Source organism: Felis catus, unplaced genomic scaffold (assembly GCF_018350175.1).
Source record: "Felis catus isolate Fca126 unplaced genomic scaffold, F.catus_Fca126_mat1.0 Un_scaffold_60, whole genome shotgun sequence".
Lineage (NCBI taxonomy): Eukaryota > Metazoa > Chordata > Mammalia > Carnivora > Felidae > Felis > Felis catus.
The window spans coordinates 7,678-20,223 of NW_025408543.1; the positions used below are offsets into that span (position 1 = coordinate 7,678).

General features: G+C 40.3%; 1 long non-coding RNA gene across 1 annotated transcript in view; it reads right to left on the minus strand.

The window, feature by feature from the left end:
* Positions 1–1,973: 1,973 nt before the first annotated feature.
* Positions 1,974–12,546, minus strand: part of LOC111559414 — a 36,634-nt gene continuing 26,061 nt past the window's right edge. Inside the window, exons 2-3 of the long non-coding RNA XR_006593731.1 lie at positions 4,314–4,386; positions 1,974–2,811 (exon numbers count right to left, since the gene is read on the minus strand). This is a non-coding gene — a long non-coding RNA (uncharacterized LOC111559414). The remainder of the gene's footprint in view (positions 2,812–4,313; positions 4,387–12,546) is intronic.

Consider the following 12,546-nt stretch of genomic DNA (forward strand, 5'->3'; position numbering starts at 1 on the left):
AGGGTAAGCGGTCAAAATTTCCTTATGTAAGAGTTGTAAGTTAGATGCCAACCTTCTGGACCTTAAAGGGGCTGAGAAAAGCAAGTTCTTGCAGACTTGCCCTCTGAGGGCTCTTCTCAGGAAAAGCCACCTGTTAGACCCTCATGCCCTCCTTATCCAGGATTGTCAGAGATAAAAAATGTTTCCTTCCAAAGGAAGGTACATTCAATGTATCTGTTGACTAAAATGCTTCGTGGTGAATTTGGTGCCATGAAGGTTCCATTTTCGTTGCAAGATTCTAAGCAAATAAAAAGGCAAAACCTGAGCAATTTGAAGACAACCCTGAACAATATATAGAAGTGTTCCAAAACCTAACCCAAGGTGCTGGGGAAAGAAAAAGACACAGGCCATCCCTAGCAAAGAGGACTCTAACACTCCTTCACTGTTTTTCCTAATACATTCCGGTTACTGTAACTGTATGTGGGGGCTTCTCCCACATTCATTTCCTGGGTCAATGACTATGGTGATTAGAGCCAACTGTCTTTAGTTAGTCTACCTCGGAATGGAGGCTTTCAGGAATATCCCCAAGCCGCTGCCAAAACTCCTTTTAATCAGTGGAAGTTCTCTGTCTTCTCTAGCCCGACATGGACTGCCTAATTCCACTTGTTGGTGGGAAAAAACCTGGTGTCTGCTCATCTGTTCAAGTTGACAGACTTTAGGACCAGGAGACCTCTCTCTCTCTCTCTCTGCCCTCTAGGCTTTTATCTGCCTCATGCTTTTAGGCAGAATCTTGCCTCTTCTACCTTCCCCCCTCCTCCTGTTTCTGCACCACCTTGTGTGAGGCCTGGCATAACTGGCTCCTATACCATCCTCAGTGCCTCAGGCACCATTGGTTTCCCCTTCCACCCTCTAATGTCAGGGAGTGAAGAGCATTCCCTTGGGCCACCCACTTCGGATCTCCCCACTAGTGTCCCAGGTAAAAACTGACAATAGGGAACAAATTGAGTGTCTTTTAAGTGGATGCAAGAGAAACTTAACTAGGTGTGTAAGTGAATTTAAGTTTGTTGGTTTAATTAAAAGTAGAGTTATCAACATTAAATAGAAAATTTTATTCTATCTAGGTTTACTAAAGGTCAAATAAGCTCATGTTATCTGTGTTGCAATTTGTTAGCAAAAAGGTAACTTAAAATTATGGTTAATTCTTTCTCAAAGTTTTCATGGGTAATTGTGAAGATAGCTTTCAAAGTCTTTGGTAACCTGAAACGTACAAGTTTTGTTAGGATGAATAATTGGAATTGAATTCATTGGACATCTAGGTCTTTTCCAAATGAGATAAAATGCTAAAGCATTGATTGCTAAACATAGATTTGTGCTTTTGACTTCTTATTGCACAGAAACAAAGGATATTTGGGTCTTTTGGAAAACATGCTTCTGCTTAATTGATAAATTTGCCATCTGCAGAATTCTGCTATAACAGTTTACAATTGGTTACTACTTAGTTTTCAATGGAGACTAAGGTTTCTAAGAGTTAAAATTCTGCTTAATGTAATTAAGACGGATAAAAATAAGAAAGTTATTATGTAGAAAGGTAGGAGATATGTAAGAAAGATATAAGGAATGGGAATACGTTTTTGTTGAAGGTAAAAGAAAGTAATTTTGTCCCAAATGAGACTGGTTGTTTGGAGAAAAAGGGGCTTGGGTCACAATCTGAAAGCAAAAGAAAGTTGTAGAAGGTTTGCGAAGGGAAATCTTTGGAAATAAATTTTATATGTTCTCAGGATGGACTAAGGTCCAAGTAAATGGATTTTAAAAGTACAGTGGTATAAGATTAAAATTCTGCCCTAGTCTCTGTTAAAAAAGCAAAGGTTTTTTGGATTGTCGGTATGCTTTTGATAAAAAGAAAAAGAAAAAAGGTAAACAAAGTTCCCCCCCCTTTTATCTGCCCAAAAATATAGGGGAAAATGTGATTTTAACCAAAAGGACCAGACAGCATGCCCTTTTGATTTGTTTTATTCAAGCCTTGGTTGAAATTTCCCCTCCTTTGATCCAAAGGCTGGGGAGGTGGTGACAGTGTCCTCGCTGCCAGACTCCAAATGCTCCACATTTGGGTTGTTTCTGTTTAGAACAGGAATGGATGCCTGTGCCATTTAAGGGATAGATCACTATAATATATAAAGAGCTTGTACTAGAATACACAGGAGCCATTTTGCTATACTTAGCCCAGTGTCTGCCAATTTGTAACAACCTAGATACTCTAAATGGCTGGAACATATTTCTGTGGGCATTGCTGAAAAGGCAAGGAAATAGACTTCTACTTTGTCCCTCTTAGCCCTCTTGGCAGCCAATTTTATCCTTACAAAAAATAGTTTTCGCAAGCCTTTTAAAATATATTTGTAAGGACAATTACTGTTGGGCCAAAATAAAATTAGTGCATCCTTCTACAACCAGGGAAGTCTTGCTTGGTCGTAGTCGATACCCCCAAAGTCCTGCAGGGGGAAAACGGAGGGATAAGAGAAATCAGGGAAGAGAAGGTCAATTCTCGGAGGTAGGGTCAAGCCTGGATAAGAGTGACTGCTCCCAGCATCTCATGAGACTGACAAAGCTTTTGGCTGCCAGTCGAATAGCCAGACAAAATGCAGGGCCAGGAAATGAGGCTTCTTCTCCTGTCCAACTATCAGGGTCAGGACATGAGGCTTCTCCTGGCCAGCTATGGAAAATTAAGATAAGGGGTGCCTCTTCTTCCTTTTCCTGTAGATGGGTAATTCCCCAACCAAGGCCAATACTCCTGTGGGATGCATTCTGAAAAGATGGGATGATTTTGATCCATAAATTCTGAAAGAAAAAGATAAAGACAATTCATTAATTATCATGGGGTTGGAGGCCCTATAGGGAACTTCCAATTTCCTACTGGGGCTCAGGTAATTACATCCCAAGATCCTAATTGGGACTATGACCCTCCCATTAAGAAATGGTATTGCCACCACTTCCAAGCTTGTGCTTTAGAGACATTAAGGAGGTCTAAGGTTAAGCCCTTAAATTGTTAAATTAGCCACTATTTTACAAACACAAAATGGGAGCCCGATGGCCTTCCTAGAGAGGTCGAGGAAGGCTCTCGTTAAATATATGGCTATCTCCCCTGACAGCCCTGAGGCTGAGATGATTTTAAATGACAAATTTGTGTCTCAATTGCCCCCAGATATTCAGAGGAAGATGCAAAAATTGGCTATTGGCCTGGAAAGGATGCTGGAGGAGGTCTTATGAGCTGCCAATTGGGAACATTACAACCGAGATAAAAACAAATAAAAAAAACAACAACAGGAAAGGAGCCTTAAGACAAACATGAGGCCTTAGTAATGGCCTTACACACTATGTCAGACAGAAGAAGATGGGCACCAGGGGCAGGGCCTGAGCTGTGGCCTCAGCACAAGGTGGTTGCCTCCTGTCTGTAGACAGAGAAGGTGGAGGAAGGGAAGAAGAGGACTCAGAAGCCCCATTTTGTCTTTTTAATCTATGCTTGCATCATTTATTTTGTAAGTTGTATTTGGAGAGATGTAATTTTTGATTCTTGATAGCATTTGGAAGCTTCAAAATAATAGGCATCTCATTCAGTTTTGTCAATTTTAGAACCATAGTTGTTCAATTTAGCTTTGAGAAAATTAAGTTTGAGATGACCGAAAGTTCCCCATAACGGCCATTGAAGTTCTAAATTATTTCTGGTTGAGTCAGTCTTTTCATTTATAAATGTGCACACAGAGAGGGACCATCGTTTTTAAACATAAAACCATCCAGAGTCCCAGGAAGCAGGATGCCTTCAGAGCATTTTGATGTTTGGGATCCCATTCCTTAGACAATTTTCAGGGACAAGCTGTTTCCAAAAGGAATCAGGCCCAAGGCCAGCACAGTTCCAGAGAGAACAGTCGAGCCCCAAGCAGATCATAGACTGAAAGCTAACACAGTTCCAACCGGCAGAGTTCCAATGGGAACAGTCCTGTTGCAAAGGGAAATAGGAACAAAGGCCTTCACAATTCTGACTGGCACAGTTCCAACTGGAAAAGTCTGATTGTGAAAAGGACTCATACTGAGGGCTAGCCCAGTTCCATTGGGAGCAGTCTCATTCAAAACAGGAATTAGACCAAAAGCTAGCACAGTGCATTTAGACTGAAGGCCAAATGAGTACCCTTCGAGATGATTTAAAAAAAAATCGTAAATAGATCCCAAATAAATCCTGAAGAACTGAGATATGAGGTGTGGAGCTTGAAATCCAGGATAAAACTTTTCCTTAAAACTCCAGGGTAGGCATGAAAGCAGCTCAAAAAGGTCCATGGGTACTGTACCCGTTTGCTAGCCAGCTCTGGAGCAGTTGTGGTCTTCTCTGGATCCCACTTCTGGTCACCAAGAATTGTCAACCTTAAAAATAGAAAACACCAGTTATTTTACCAGAAGAAGATGGTTTTATTGAGGAATGAAAGAGAATTGTAATCTGGGACATATAAGCTGGGCAAAACTGTAAGCAAGTACAGGAAACAAAGGAGGGGAATGCTTCTTTAAGGAGAAAAGGGGTAAGTAGGGAAGGCTGATTAAAAGTCCATTGGAGTAAAATGGGGGTTTGAAATGTGGTGGCTTCTCATTGTCTGAGCTGTTGCAGAGATGGTGGTAGTGAGGAAAGAGTTTCTTCCCTCTGGCTGGAGTAGTGGATTAGTATCCACAAGCAAGGTCAAGTCTTTCTAAGGTCAAGTCTTTCTCTTCCTGTTGTGTCTACAATTAATTTGCCATGGTAGAGTGGGAGAGCTGCCCCTAACAAAACATCCTGTGTCCATTTTGTCAGGTTTCCCATTACTAATTTTCATAAGTTCATACATATTTTTGATGAAACATGAAAAAAAAATTTAAGGTTTGGGTTTGAGAGAGCGAATGGCTAAGAAAGAATTCTTGAGATGTCTTTGGTGCAAAAATGTGATTTTATTATAGCACAGGGACAGGACCCATGGGCAGAAAGAGCTGCACTGGGATTTTTAAATTTTATTTTAAAGAGAGTGATCACAAGTTGTGGAAAGGGGGCAGAGGCAGAGGGAGAGGGGAGAGAGGGGGAGAGAGAGAACCCCAAGGAGGCTCCATGCTCAGCCTGGAGCCTGATTGAGCTCTTCCTAATCTGGAAGAGCAAACATTAGAGAACAAATAATGTTTCAAACACAAGTCATAAGAATCATAATTTTTCAGTTTAGTGTCATGTTGCTAATCTTTTGTTCAGTTTGAATGTAGCTTTTAGTTCTAGAAGTTCTTGCCCATTTCACTTTTGTGATTTTGAAGATATCAAAAAGCTGTATTTGTTTTTTTTTAAAGTTCTTTTAATGAATCTCCTTGAAGATGAAACTCATTTTGCAAATTACAAATGACTATAATGCACTTGACAAGAAAATTCAGTTACTTCTGTGACACAGAACACTTCAATAATCAGAATATCAAGTGATGACCTTATTATCAAATCATATTAAAACTTCCGGAAATATATATATATATATATATATATATATATATATATATATACACACATATATATACATATATATATATATACACACATATATATACATATATATATATGTGTATATATATATACACATATATATACATATATATATGTATGTATATATATATGTATGTATGTATATATATATTTATATATATATATGTATATATATACATATATATGTATGTATGTACACATATATATACACATATATATACACATATATATATGTGTATATATATATATATATATAAACACAGCATTTGCCCAAGCAATACAACCTAAGGTTTATCATTATTTGTTTGAGAGTTCTTTCCAAGTAATTTAACATACCAAATAAAAAAGCCTAATTAGTCAAAAAGACTTTATTTACTATTCACATCTTGAGGAAGTTTGTTAAAACCCTCAGAGAGTTTTACGTTTATTTATTTTTGAGAGAGAGAGACAGAGCACAAGTGGGGAAGGGGAAGGAAGAGAAGGAGACAGAGAATCCAAAGCAGGCTCCAGGCTCTGAGCTGTCAGCACAGAGCCTGACGCAGAGCTCAAACTCACAAACCATGAGATCATGAACTAAGGTGAAGGTGGATGCTTAACCGACTGAGTCACCCAGGCACCCCAACCCTCAGAAAGTTTTAAAGTACATGTCTAAATAGGATTATGGATCATTATAAAACTTAAAACTTAATTATTTATTTAACCAAGGTGACAATAAGATTTTAAAGACAAATATGTAGGGTTATATAGCTGTCAGTAAAACTTAGCTCCTTAAATATTGAGAAGTTTTAACTTTTTTGAAGTAACCAAAGACCTAATAAAGACAAAACATAGAAATTTTGGTTATCTGGGGAGACAAAAGAGAAGAAAAAAAACAACTTTGTTTGCATTTTTTTTCATCAAGAGCCAACCAATAATCCAAGAAACCTTTGTCTTTTTTAACAGAGAGAAAAGCAGAATTTCAATCTTATACCAGTGTACTTGTTAAAATCCATTTATTTCGACCTTGTCCCAACAGCACATAAAATTCCTTTCCAAAGATTTCCCTTCATAAAACTTTTACAAACATTTATTTTATTTTATTTTTTATTTTTTTAACGTTTTATTTATTTTTGAGACAGGGAGAGACAGACCATGAACGGGGGAGGGTCAGAGAGAGAGGGAGACACAGAATTGGAAGCAGGCTCCGGGCTCTGAGCTGTCAGCACAGAGCCCGACGCGGGGCTCGAACTCATGGACCGTGAGATCGTGACCTGAGCCGAAGTCAGACGCTCAACCGACTGAGCCACCCGGGCGCCCCAATACAAACATTTTTTTAAATTCAGATTTGCTTTTCTTATTTCCATCAAACTTAATTACATTTAGCAGAAGAATTTTAACTCTTAGAAACCTTAGTCTCCAGTGAAAATTAAGTAGTGACCAATTGTGAACTGTTACATCAGAATTTTTCTAGATCTGAATTTTAAAACAGAGGTTTTTCCCTAGTACAATCTTTCAATAAAGCACACAGCATATTTACCAACAAACCCAAGTATCCTCAGGTTCTGTGCAATAAGAAGCTGAAAGCACAAAACTACGTTCAGTAAACACTGCTTTAGTATTTTATCTCATTTGGAAAATACTTAGATACCAATGAATTCAACCCAATTTATCATTTAACTTATCAAAAATTCAAAGTTTCAGGTTACCAAAGCTCTTGATAGCTATCTTAATAATTACTCATGAAAACTTTGAGACAGGCGAAATTAACCATCATTTCAAGTCATCCCTTTGCTAACAAATGGCCACAGAGATAACAGGAGCTTATTTGACCTTTAGCAAATGTTGGTAGAGTAAAGTTTCACATTTCATGCTGACAACTCCAAAGATATGTCTATCTTAATTAAACCAACAAACAAATTAGTTTAAATATTCAGTATGTTCCACCTGTGTCCACTTAAAAGTCAACCAATTTGTTCCGCATTGTCAATTTGTACCTGGGACACTGGTGAGGAATCTGAAGTGAACATTTAAAGTCCAAGGGGGTGCTCTTTGCTCTTTGACAGTGAAGGGATCGGGAGGAGCCAATGGTACCAGAGTCACCCAGGATGGTATAGGAACCAGTTATGCAGGCAGTACCCAAGGTGGTGCAGAAACAGGAGGAGGGGGAGGGGAAGGCAGGGATGGGAGACCATCTTCCTGCTTCCAGGAAGGCTGGAGGCAAGTCAAAGCCCAGAAGGCAGAGAAAGAGCTTTTCTGGTCCTAAAGCCTGTCATCTCAGACAGATGACCAGATGCAGATGTTTTCCCCCACCAACAAGGGGAAACAGGCAGTCCATATCTGTCCAGACAGGGAATTTTCCTGAAACAGAAGAGTTTTGGAAGCTGCTTGAGAATATTCCTTAAACTCCCTGTCCCAAGGTAGACTCACCAGAGACAATTGGGTCCAATTATAGCCATTAACCTGGGAAATGAATGAAGGAGATGCTCCCACTTACAGCTAGAGGAACCTAAGACTGTAAGGAGGAACAAAGAATGTCAGCATCCTCTTTGTTAGGGATGGCCTGTGTTTCCTCCAGCAAGCTGGGTTTATTCAGAGGAGGCCTGTTTAGACAATCATCAGCCTGCTTACTGTCCAAACACATTCTTCAAGAGGTACTTAGATCGGGGTCCTGATTTATGGCTATTCAGGCCTGGACATATGGTACCTCAGTCCATGTGCCCTGTTTCCTGCAGAAGAGATCTAAGGGAAAGATTATGCTGAAGCTTAATGTCCCATTAATGGGCCATTTTTGCTCACATTCTAAGGAATAATGAGGCCTTGCAGTGTTACAGAAGACCAGTCCTTTTTTAAACCTTGCAATCCTAACTGGCTCCAGTGGGCTGAAAGGCCAAAGGAGAGTCCTTGGGAACCAACGAAACAGCCTAGAGAAGGTCCATTACCAAAAATCCACACCATCCGTGCCCCTGCTCCTGCCACCCCCCTCCCCCCACAACTCCTGGGTGGAATCCCACAGAGGATATGTCTTTGACACTAGGAACCTATGTATGACATACCATAGTTTTCATTTGGGTTCACTCTTGGATTGTGCATTCTGTTGGATTGGACAATTTTTGATGACATGTATCCACCACTATAGTCTCATACCCACTAGTTTCACTTCCCTAAACATTCTCTGTGCTGCACCTATTCATCCCTCCCCCTTCCTCTGCACTAAGCCCTGACAGTCACTGAACTTTTTACTATCTCCATCATCATTCCTTTTCTAGAATGTCATATAGTTGGACTCATAGTGTATGTAGCCTTTTCAGATTGGCTTCTTCCGCCTAATAACATATGTTTAGGTTTTCCTCCATGCCTTTTCATAACTTGATACCTTATTTCTTTATAGCCCTAAATAATATTCCATTGTCTGGATGTACCACGTTTTTCTTTCTTTCTTTTTTTAAATTTTTTATGTTTATTTATTTTTGAGAGAGAGAGAGAGAGAGAGAGAGAGAGAGAGAGAGAGAGAGAGAGAGCGCATGAGAGAGGAAGACACAGAATCCAAAGCAGGCCTCAGGCTCTGAGCTGTCAGCACAGAGTCCGACACAGGGCTCAAACTCACAAACCAGGAGATGATGACCTGAGCTGAAGTCGGATGCTTAATTGACTGAGCCACCCAGGCACCCACTTTAATGAAGTTTTAAATGACACCCTTAAGAGTGCACTTGCTACCTTGCAAACTCAGAGAGAGAGAAAGGAATGTGAAGAATCACGAAGTGGTAAGAGTTGGCTGCTGAGTTTTACTATAATTTGGCTTTGGAGGCTTTTTGTTCATTGGGTGAAGTGAGCACAGCATATTTGCTTGCTGTTTACCACAGTAGAGGCCTCTGGGAACCAAACCTCTTTCTGAGCAATGAGCTGGAATTTTACTTGAACCACCATGATGAATTTTGCTATTTCAAGGACTAGGAGTTATCTTTTATTTTCACAACTAGGTAATTATCATATCATTCAACTCTGCCCTCCAAGATATGTAGAAAATACCCAAATATAGTTGAGAGAGAAAGGGTGATAGCCAAAGTGTATAATCCTTTCCCTTTTAAAAAATATTTTTAAGTTATTCTTTATGATTTTTTTTTAATTTTAGTGAAGGGGGCATGCGAGTGAAGGAGAGGGGCAGAGGGAAAGAGAGAATCTTAAGCAGGATTCATGCTCAAGGTGGAGCCCAACACATGTCTTGATTGCATGATCTTACAATCATGACCTGACACAAAATCAAGAGTCTGATGCTCAACTGACTGAGCCACCCAGGTGCTCCATAGTCTCTTTCTCTCTGAATACTGAACAGTGAATTTTCAACGTGAATGGGGGGATACACACACACACACACATACATAGATATGTATACCACTAAGAAAGCCATTTATGAGTTGTTAGACATGAACTATTTTCCACCATCTTTGTCTTCTAGTTATATTCATGCCTCAAGGTCTTTGTTCATTGCAATGCACAATCTTGCTGTGTGAGGTACACTGAAATTGTTGTGCGATCAGTTTTCCGTGAAAGTCTTTCCTCATATTTGTCTTAACCACAAGATGCAAATGTTGAATTTGAGGATGTAGAGCTAAGAGCCTTGAGGTCCAATAACTGTCAACTAGGAGGTATATTTTCTGTTGGCGAGAAATCCTCATATGGTGGCAATGACTTTGCATTGGTAAGGGAAAGAATACCTTCATGCCTTCATGGTTCTTGCCCTTTTTCTGTCTCACCAAAATCAAGACTCAGGTCATGTGCACATTTGTCAAGAAAACACCTTTTTTTCCCCCCATAAAATAAAAAGGCCCTGGAAGACAAGTGTAATGCATTGAGGTCTATGAAAGCCACAAAAGAAGCAAAAGTCAAACAGCTGAAGGAAAAAGCACATAACCTGGAAGAATTCTATGAACAAAGAAAAGTGCCTACATAAAAGTAAGATGGGAGAGCCTGGGTGGCTCAGTCGGTTGAATGTCCGACTTCGGCTAAGGTCATGATCTCATGGTCTGTAGTTCGAGCCCCACGTCGGGCTCTGTGCTGACAGTTCAAGCCTGGAGCTTGATTTGGATTCTATATCTCCCTGTCTCTCTCTGCCCCTCCCCAACTCACGCTATCAAAAAATAAATGTTAAAAAAATTTAGGAAAGTAAGATGTTCATGTGAGAACTCTCACAAGGACTGCATTGTATGGGAGAACGTGGCAGCCAGTAGAAATAATTATATTTCTTTTGGAACTGGGTCCAGAGTATTTTTGCCAAATGCATTCAGTAGAATTGTGCCTTCCCTTCCTACCTTGCTTTCTGTAACATAACCTGCATTTTCCTTTCTGTCCTAAGTGCTTGTCACATATTGTGTCATGTATTTGGGGCAGAAGAGGGAAGGTACCATCATTAATAACGTTGACACCTGGATCCACTCTGGATCCACCTACACTGTCCTATAGGTTTCAATTGCATCACACTGTTTTGTCATCCAGCAATTATGTCATTTTTGTTCAGGACCAGACATGGGTCAAAAATGTGTGGGGAAAAAATTGAATTATCTTGTTGCAGAAACAATAGAAGTTGCTTTTTGGAAAGTGGGTAGGGGTGCCAGCAGTACTGGATTCCTGCATCCATTCTGCCAGTGAGATTGTTCACTGCAGGACCAATCCCTCAGAAAGTCAAGTTGTTTCCTGTCCCCTGATTTTTTAAGTGTAACTCTTCTGAGTCTTGACCAAAGCCCGCAGCTTCACTAGGGCTCATGTTTGCTGGCCGCCCCTGAACTACACTTATTTACTTCTAAGTCTGTGCCCATAAAGTTGTTCAACTTCTTTGCCATTCAAATGTATGCCCCCCACATTAATGATGAGTCCTAGGGATTTTGGGTCCAACTGCCAGGCTGGCTTTGTCCTGGGCTTCCTTCTTCTCCATCTTGGTCTTGTGTGTCTTTGTAGGGTTGTTAGGTATTTGGTGCATTCAGTCACATGCTTCCTCCTTTGTACAGTATTTCCTTTTGTTCTAAGGAGGAGATCAGGCACTTTAGAGTCCCTCACTCATGTTGGAAAGTGAAGTCTTCCTTCTCTTCCCTGGACACTCACCTTTATGTTAGTCCTTCCTACAGCTGGGGTTAGGGCCTGCTCTGTCTCACTGGCATCTTGTTTTTGTTAATTCGTAAGCTCTTTCTGTGAGTGAGTATAGCACCCTGACCACCTCTCTATCTTCAACCCCTTACAACAGAACCACTACATTACAACCACTCCAGAAAGCATTTGCTGAGAGACTGCCTGAGATGTCAGAAGGAAAATCATGTGACTTTCTCTGTCTAGTGCTTTTGTGTCATTTTCGAAGAGATTTTCAATTTTGCATGTGATTCTTGAGTACATCAAGTGTCAAGTTGAAACAATCTCAACACCACAAATAGTCTGAAGGCAACACAGCCACCCAGCCTTGCCAAGCATTGCCTTTTGCTTCCTTCACTATCAATGGAATCAGTCTTGTTAAAGTAGATTTGGCTCCATGAAGTTGAGAGTTTTCCATCTGAAATCTGTTTCCTGGAAGTTAACCCAGACTGTGTGACAGTTCATATCAGGTTGTACTTTAGGAGATGTTGTTGCTCTAAGATTGGCCTTTTCTTCCACCAGGATAGGTCAAGGTGGAGGCAGGGGTTGCAGTCCTGAACTCTAGTGATGTCTGGGAGTGAGCTGCAATGTTAGGGAAGCCATATCCTGGAAGGTCGTCTTTCAGGGTGATTGCCTGTGTCATGGTACAACTTTTGGAGTGAGAATCAGGGCTCTCCATGCAGGTGTAAGACTAGTGATGATCCCCTGCTTCATCCTAATGGGTACAGTTGGACAGACATGGTTTTTCACTCACTGATGAAATGAGTCTTCACCATCTCAAACAAAAGACCAATTCTGGGAAGGCACAAAGTGCAATGTAATTTGATGACTTTATGATAAAGGAGAGGAAACAGAACTAGAAAGACAGTTCCAATAGCAGAGACGTGGCAGCAGACAGAAGTTGAATTTTCTTTAACTTAAATGGGGTGTTCACTTCATTTCTCTGATTG